This window comes from Amphibalanus amphitrite, unplaced genomic scaffold (genome assembly GCF_019059575.1).
Source record: "Amphibalanus amphitrite isolate SeventyFive unplaced genomic scaffold, NRLGWU_Aamphi_draft 002144F_arrow, whole genome shotgun sequence".
Classification (NCBI taxonomy): Eukaryota; Metazoa; Arthropoda; class Thecostraca; order Balanomorpha; family Balanidae; genus Amphibalanus; species Amphibalanus amphitrite.
In genome coordinates, this window is record NW_024883637.1 from 16603 (window position 1) to 25921 (window position 9319).

Here is a 9319-nt window from a genome sequence, read left to right on the forward strand (position 1 = left end):
CTTAATTTTCGCACAAATAGGCACCTAATTTTTGGCTCAAATCACACAAAAATTTCAGCGCCAGATCGGTTGCGCCAAATTTCGGCGCAAGAGGGTCTCACGGGCGTCCGGCGTAGTGTATGAATGTTTTCCAGTCTGGCCAAGAAGCCCCTACGAACCTGGACTAGGATGATAGGACCAGGTCTTCACAACTGAATGTCTATGGATTCAGCAGGAATTCCCCACACTCAATAACAATGCTTGACCACTGGCGGATCCAGGGATTTAGCACGGGGGGGGGCATATCAAGTCACGGAGCCAGACCTAGGGTACCCCCAAATCCCATTTTCCCATCGGACTTAGGCCACTTATTTTTCGTCATAGCCCTGACACGTGTTTTTTTTTCTAAAAAAAAAAAAACAGAAATGGTTCGACACCTGACCCCTATTGGCAGATCCAGGAGGAGGAGGCTTTTGGGACAAATACCCGGGCAGCGCCAGAAATCGACGAAAATTGGTGGGGACGTTGGGGCCCTCAGCCCCTCAGAATGACGGGTGTATAGAGCCGACCCGGGGCCGCCGGTGTGGAACCTTAAGAGGTACTGGCGTGGGACCATCAAAGGTATCGGTGTGGGTTCCCCAGAGGCAGTGGTGTGGGGCGCTCAAAGGCACTGGTGCAGGAACCACAAAGGAGCCGGTGTGGGCCCTCTAAGGTGCTGGTCGTTGTGGTGCCTCAGACACTGGTGTGGCGCTAAGCCCACACCATTCACAGATGGCTGTGTGAGGGGCCATTGGAGTTGTTTGTGCGAAATGCAAATGCTATATAATCCAGTAGGACCTCTCAGAGACCGACAAAGGGCCCTCAGAGGCCGGTAACAGGCCGTATGATGCCAACAATGGGCCTTCACAGGCCGGCAATTGAGGGCCGGCAGTATCTTCAGGAGCCCTGTGGGATCCTTAGAGATCGGCATGGTCCTCTCAGACGCCGGTGGGGCCCTCAGAGTCACCGGTGTAGGACCTACAGAGTTTCCAGTGGCTGGCTGCCAGAGGCACTGGTGTGGGGCCCCAGAGGCGCCGGTGTGGGACCCTGAGTCGCCGATGATGTGGGCCTCAGGAGACACTGGTTTCTCAGAGGTGGCGGTGTAGGGCCCTCAGACGCGTCTGTGTGGTGCCCTCACAGTCGCCGGTGAAGACTTTCAAAGGCATCGTTGTTGGAGTCCTCACTCCTCAGTCCCCAGAGACACATTCATCTGGGCAAGGGGTCTTCAAGAGACCAGCAAGGGCCAGCAGAGGGTTTCAGTTGCCTTGCGGGATTCTGGAGGCCGGCCTGGCACTCTCAGGCGTCACTGGGAGCCCTCAGACTCACCAGTGTGGGGCCCACATAGTGCAGGTAGGTAGCCGTCAGATGCGCCTGTGAAAGACCTTCAGAGGCGCCAGTGTGGGGCCCTCAGAGCCGCCGCCGATGTAGGGCCTTAAGAAATATTGGTGTTAGTCCCTCAGATTGGCGGTGTTGGGCCCTCAAAGGCGCCGGTGTGAGACCCTCACAGGCGCCGTTATGGGCCCTTAGAGACACTGGTGTGGAACTGTGGAGCCGTTCCATGCGGGTGGGCCAGGACCCTAATTAGAGCTGACGCTTAATAGGTCAGCAATGTCACTCAGAGGCCAGCACAGGGCCCTCAGAAGCCGGAGTGGGGCCCTTATGGAGATGTGTGATGTATGATGTGATGTGTGATGTGACTCAGGAGCCCGTGACTCTGTGAGGTGCTCTCACGAGGCCTGCGGGTCTTATCTCAGTCGAAATAAGGCACGCTTAGACCCTGAGCGGCCAATTGGCACTGCAGGGCCTCTGGGGCCCATAGGGCACCATGCATCTAGTGAGGCGGCACGCGCCCCTTGTGCCCCCCTTCTCCCCGGTTACGCTGCACTGGCTGCGGCCATACAGGTAAATCATATTCTAACCATCCCTATTCCCAAGCATAGGCGGCGGCCGATTCCTGCATGATTTGCGCAATATGAGTGCCATCGTTAGACAATACGGTCAAAAGGGTTGAAGCGGCATGACTCCCCTGTGGTTACAACTAAGAAGCAGCATATTTTTAGACAAAATAAAGCAATGACAACTAAATTGAGGTTATTAAAACCAGTGGCGCGGGAACCGAGAGGGGGGGAGCTAGAGGGGGCTGATTCCCCCAGCCGAAAAGCTGGGGGGGGGCTCGTAATGTATTTGAGCCCCCCCCCCCCAGCTGGAGGAATCGAAATCGGAAATCTACCAACATAATTTCATAGATTCATACATAGGCGCGGGAACCGGGGAGGGGGCAGTGGGGGAAGCTTGCCCTCACAATTCTGCGGACGTGGGGGCGGTCCACACAACTTTTCATGAGGCCAGGAACCGTTGGGCAGCTTGTCCTTCCCAAATTAGGGGTTGTGGGTCACATAGGAAGAAAGCATGTAAGTGAAAAATCCACCACTTTCACTGGCTCGGCAACTCATTTGACAGATTAAAACCTTTACTCCAGGTTGCCAAAACGGTAGTTTTTCACTCGGCTGAGACGGAATGCCTCACTTTTTGCATTTTTTCGTTTTTTTTTTGTTGTTGTTGAAAAGACCAAAGTCTGAAAAATAAGTGGCCTAAAACCGGTGAGAAAACTAGATTTGGGGTACCCTAGGTTGATCTCTATTATGGTTCAGCCCCCCCCCCCCCAGTCTGGAAGAAGTTCTCGCGCCGCTGACTAAAACGACTCTGATCACAAAAGTAGTTACTAGGAAGGCTTTCTAAACCATTTTTATTTAGTTCCTCGTTATAGGCGTAAGAAGTGTACGTAACGTAAGAAGGCGTAAGAAGGGCATACTTGTATTGAATGCCCTCCCCAGGCTCCTGTCTGGGGGAGGGGCATATGCCCCTAATGCTCCCCCCCCCCTGGATCCGCCAGTGTGCTTGACCATCCATTCCAATTTCACTCTAAGTCTTTCCTTCCATAGAATTACACTGATTGCTGATTTGCTGATACCCCGCAAGAAAGCTTTATGCACGGTGATATAAATAACTATAAATAGCTTTATGCACTTGAGGCAAGGCCTAAACTTGAGCTGAACCAGGCTGAAGCATGGTCGACATTGCGGTTTAAGACCCATTTTTAAGTATTTCCGCAAATTTTACAGCCAAATTGGTCAATGCAATCGAATAACGCCTCCATTTCCAATCAAATAGATATGCTCACTGACACCACCTGCTTCAGATATCTCAATAAAATCACTTTTCTTCAGCCGTAAGCAGCCTGCCTCTTATCGTTTAACATCACATGTATGATATTTAGTGCTGTCAATTTGGCGGTGACATATTCAGTCGCCCACTTGATGTACAGTCTGTCTTAAAAGTACCGCGCAAAGTGACGGTGGATCCATCGAGCCTGACTGAGCAAGGGCCTGCTAAATTTGGGTCACTGAAGCAACTGACATCCTTAGGTCAATTGGTCGGTGACTTTTAAATTAAAACAGGCCCTTTCTCGGTCAGGCTTGATGGATCCACCGCCACTTTGCGCGGTACTTTTAAGACAGACTGTACCAACAATGCACGAGTGTTTTTGAAATAAAGGAATCGGAGAGAGTGATTCGATTCGACAGGAAAACTCACTTATAGTGCGTTTATTATTAATTATTTTATATGGTCCTCCGGGCCGAATAGTGTTTGAAAATGCTTTAAATATGTTTGAATAGATTACGGATAGAATTTGAATAGTATCACCGGACAGATGGATGATAGAATTTGGATAGAAAGACAGGACAGAACTCGGATAGTACCTATTGCAACTGTCAATGGATCTGACTGGATTTTGGAATGTTAAGCTTGCCATATCGCAGCGTGTCACAAACAATGTAGATCTAAGGCTGCTCTTGCTTTTAACGTAAAATTTCATCAAGCTGCATTTAGTTTTGATTGGGAACACAAAAGTTTTGATTAGTTATAGGAACTCTCATTGATAGCAGCAACATGCCTGCAAGATCGTTACCGCAGCTGATCAGACAGAGAAATGATAGACGGGGATCTCTGACAAGATCACTAACACAACTGGAGTTGTTAGTGCAAGAAAATGGCATGCCAGAATTGATTCAGGAAAGGCCAGAAGATGTTGAATGCCTGTATAAAGAAACTCAAGAAGCCCAGAGACAGCTGCAGGCTGGTATGGACAGCGAAGATGACCTGGAACAAGAATTGGATATGTGGGACGAGCTTAAGTCGCGAAAATATCCGCAGTCAGCCTGGCTAAGAGACTTTACGCCAGCAGATCAGCGACTGAGCATTCTCAGGATCCAGACTCGGCTCATAAGAACAGAGTGAAGCTTCCCAAAATTGATCTGCCAACATACTCGGGGAAGTATACGGATTGGTGTACGTTCTGGGACACATTTGACTCTACTGTGCATCAAAACTCAACGCTTTCTGACGTGGAGCGCTTCCACTACCTTACAGCTTCTCTCTCCGGCTCACCGGCAGCCGCTATTCGCGGACTGCGTGTGACAAATGACAACTATGCAGAAGCCGTCAGCATACTGAAGGAACGGTTCGGAGACAAAAACAGGATAATATCCGCACATCTAGAACACTTGATGAAACTACCGGATGTGTCTGAAAAAGAAGACAACATAGTCGCTATGCGTCGTTTCTGTGATGAGCTCGAGTCTCACAGTCGGAGTCTTGGGTGCTTAGGAGTGGAACCGGATACATATGGCACTATGCTGGCGCCAGTTGTCATGGGAAAGCTACCACAGTCGTGGAGTTTATTGATAAGTCGGAATGTTGGAGACGGATGGGAGTTGAAGAGTATTGTTCGGGAACTCAGGAAGGAAGTCGCACTGAGGGAGCGCACAGAGTCGCGAGTGATGAAAACCGGTCGTGCGAGTAGGACAAACAACAGAGCACCAGCTAGAACGGCAGCCACGCTGACTTCTTCGGCGGGACGGGACAGCCAGTGCTGCTTCTGCAATCGGACCGGCCACGAGTCAGCTTGGTGCAGTGTGATTACTCGAGAGAAGAAAAGACCTCTTGAGACGATTCGGTCGGTGTTTCGTCTGCCTGAAAAGAGGGCACGTGGCCAGAAAATGCACAGGCAGGCCATGTCCGAGCTGTGGCGGAAGGCTGTTTGTTTTGTTTTGTTTTGCTTTGTTTTGTTTTGTTTTGTTTTGTTTGTTGGAAGGCTGTTGAAGGCGTCTGTTTGTGCAACAGATCCGCTGGACAGCAGGCCACTACGGGTGGCGAAGTAGACACTGCACCGACACCGGCTCTGCAAGTCAGCAACAGCCCCGAATCCAGCGACAGTTCACAGATCATTTTGTTACAAACAGCCGAAGTGACTGTCGCTAGCCAAAGCCACATGGAAAAGGCCAGACTCATTCTAGATAGTGGCTCACAACGCTAATATATAAGCACGGAACTCAGCGAACGGCTCGGATTGCGGCCGATACGTCAAGAGCGACTATTGGTGAGGACATTTGGCTCAGACGAAGAAATGGTTCAAGACGCTGGCGTAGTACAAGTTCCGATATTGGCCCTGGACGGCAGCACCATCTACCTCACCGCTTACCAGATTCCAATCATATGCAGGCCCCTGCAAAGCCAACCAGTCATGGGATTGAAGGAGCAGAACGAGCATCTTTGCGGCCTGTTTTTGGCTGACTCGTCCGACGGCAGCACAGAGTTGAGAGTTGAGCGTGGATATATTGGTCGGGTCGGATCAAATGTGACTCTTGATGACGGGCAAAGTTCGACGAGGAAAAGACGGACAAGGACCGGTGGCGTGCAACACGCGTGTTGGCTGGGTTCTCTCTGGTAGCACGGATTGTGGATTTCTAGAAGCTCAGATGAACCTGGCCACTTCTCACACGCTCAGAGTGGAAACGAAAACGGTACAGGAAGACAAACAGGATGCCCTCAACAAGTTCTGGAACTTAGTCATTGGAGATTTGCGAAGAAGATGAATCGGTGCATGATCGTCTGCTAGAGTCGGCCAGATTCCGGGACGGCCGTTATGAAGTAAAACTCCCGTGGAAGGACTATCACGAACCACTAACGGACAACTTCCAGCTGGCCAAGAAACGGCTCAGCTCTCTCCTGCATCGGCTGAAGTCAGATCCAGAAACAGCGGAAGAGTATGATAGGATCATAAGGGAGCAGATTCACGCAGGCATCACTGAAGAAGTTGACGGCACAGCCGAGGGCACGGCCGGAATGGATCGCATTCATTACCTGCCTCACCATCCGATTGTGAAAAGGGAGAAAACCACAACCAAGGTTCGGGTTGTGTATGACGCCTCAGTAAGCAGCCACGGACCGTCCCTGAACAGCTGACTCAGTGCTGGACCAAGCCTCACAGCTGACCTCTTGGATGTGCTGCTTAGATTTCGATCATATGATGATTTGGTGCCAGGAGCAGGAGATGTGGAGGGGGCGGCTGATACATTTTTGAGCATCCGGAACTGCTTGTACGAAGCAAGCTTCAACTTGAGAAAGTTCCAGACAAATTCAGAGGAACTAAACAAGCGCTTAGACGACGAGCTCGGACGTGAGAAGTGCACAGAACCAGTGAGGAGGGCACAAGAAGATGACACGACGTATGCCTCCTTTGAGCTGACGGAGATGACGGGTCCGAAGAACACTGAGAATTCAAGGGTTTTGGGCGTAGGATGGGATCTCGTGAAGGATGAACTGCTGCTTACACTCAGACTTGAAGAAGAGTCTGAAGTCAGGCTGACGAAAAGACAGATAGCCAGAACCATAGCTGGTATTTACGATCCGATGGGACTGTTGTCACCTGTGGTTCTGCCCCTCAAGGTCTTTCTAAAAGAACTGCATACTAGCGGACTTAAAGGTAGTGTGCCACCTTTGAAAGATTTACCATTTTATTTTTCCTAGGATAAGAAGCTTCTGTTTTTACATAATATCGCAAAAAAAAATCAAAAATGGGCCTGGAATAGTGCCTTTTTCGCCTAAAAGTTTTTCGGTTTTTAGATATGTATAACAACTGTAGTGGGCTCACCTGCAAACAGGCGTCGGGCAACAATCGCGAATGCGGCGCACTTGTGACAATAAGCAAAGGTCATTATAGCGTTACGACCATACGACGTACGGGAATGAGTTATCAGCTGTCTAATCGTAGACAACACAATGTCGAGCCTTAAACTGTAAGCCCGTATTGTTATTGTTTCTTTTATTTGGCTGTCGAACATTATTTATGGTTTGAAATATGATTTTACGTAAAATAATTGATATGAAAAAGCCGTCTTATAAGTTATGACCCCATTTCACCACACGCAAGTGGCAGAAATGACAATGATCAGCTGACGCATTTTTCTTGGCCGAAGTCAGAGCGCGCGGCCCGACGCACCACGCGTATTTGGAAATTCCGACCTCGACGAGCATCAGAAGCCACCTAACAGGCGTGTTCGAAACCGCAGGAGATGATGATGAACGGGTTTATCGAAACTTGATTGGATGAGCATATCGGTAATGGGACCGTATTAGAGCCGGCGACAATCACGGAACATTAGTGTCGGGGCAGACTGCGGCGGGGCAGACTGCGGCGACCCCTAGGAAGAACAACTAGGGAGAACAACATTCGACAGATGGCAGCGCTAGACGAGATAATCAGGCAATACTTTAATATTAATGGGAAAGAAATCATGCCAATGTTTGCCCTCACCAAGCATGTTACCACGACAATGGAAGAATGTAGTGTAGTACCCCTCCCCGGGCCCGCCGCGGGCTGGTAGCGGCGGACGGAGCCGGTCCGACCTTTGGCCGGCCGGGTCAGGTAACCGGGACGGCCGCGCCGCGGCGCCGCGCCCGTGCCGGCCGGGAGACGGAGTCGGGTGCCCGCCGGCGAGCCGTCGGCAAGGGCGCGGGGCACATTAGTCGAGTTGAATGTTCACTGTTCAGTCTTGAGTGCGAGTGATGTGTGAATCGATATGTGAGCAGCAAAATCCAACAAGAAAACAAATCCGTGAAAGAAAGGCAACGCTGGCAAACATCACCACCATAGTCTTCCTACGCCGAACGAGTTCCACACCAACGTGCATCAGCGAGAGTAAAACTAGGATGAAGGAATCGGCAGACGCAGACACCTGGGCGAGCGAGGAGGGGAAGTCGAGACCGTGTTTCCGCCAAAAGAGAAAACAACCAAGGTAGGTGGTAGGTAACTACACCTGCGCTATCTACATCAGCTGCCCCGCATGACACTAATGGGACCGTATTAGAGCCGGCGACAATCACGGAACATTAGTGTCGGGGCAGACTGCGGCGGGGCAGACTGCGGCGACCCCTAGGAAGAACAACTAGGGAGAACAACATTCGACAGATGGCAGCGCTAGACGAGATAATCAGGCAATACTTTAATATTAATGGGAAAGAAATCATGCCAATGTTTGCCCTCACCAAGCATGTTACCACGACAATGGAAGAATGTAGTGTAGTACCCCTCCCCGGGCCCGCCGCGGGCTGGTAGCGGCGGACGGAGCCGGTCCGACCTTTGGCCGGCCGGGTCAGGTAACCGGGACGGCCGCGCTGCGGCGCCGCGCCCGGGCCGGCCGGGAGACGGAGTCGGGTGCCCGCCGGCGAGCCGTCGGCAAGGGCGCGGGGCACATTAGTCGAGTTGAATGTTCACTGTTCAGTCTTGAGTGCGAGTGATGTGTGAATCGACAGCAGCAAAATCCAACAAGAAAACAAATCCGTGAAAGAAAGGCAACGCTGGCAAACATCACCACCATAGTCTTCCTACGCCGAACGAGTTCCACACCAACGTGCATCAGCGAGAGTAAAACTAGGATCCTAACAGACCCACCCACCGCCCCACCGTCACCCCGTTCCTTCCCAAGTCTCCTTCCCCTCCGCTCGGGGCGTCTTTCAGCTACGCAAGAAGGAATCGGCAGACGCAGACACCTGGGCGAGCGAGGAGGGGAAGTCGAGACCGTGTTTCCGCCAAAAGAGAAAACAACCAAGGTAGGTGGTAGGTAACTACACCTGCGCTATCTACATCAGCTGCCCCGCATGACACTAATAGCGATTTCAGTGTGTGCATTTATTGTTCATAGTGGTGTGAAATGTGGTTGGGGTACGACCGACAACCCGTCGGGGCGAATTTCGCACTGGGGTACTCAAAATTTGAAGAATTTAAGACGTTTCCATGAGTTTTGAAGGTATGGATAAGCTCTAAAAATCCGGTTCTCCTTATCTGGGCCATTAACTCCATACGGTCCAAGAAAGCTGGCACACTACCTTTAACTGGGACAGCGAGCTGACCGCAGATCAGCAGAAGAAGTGGAGTGCCTTGAGACAACTGACGGTCGAG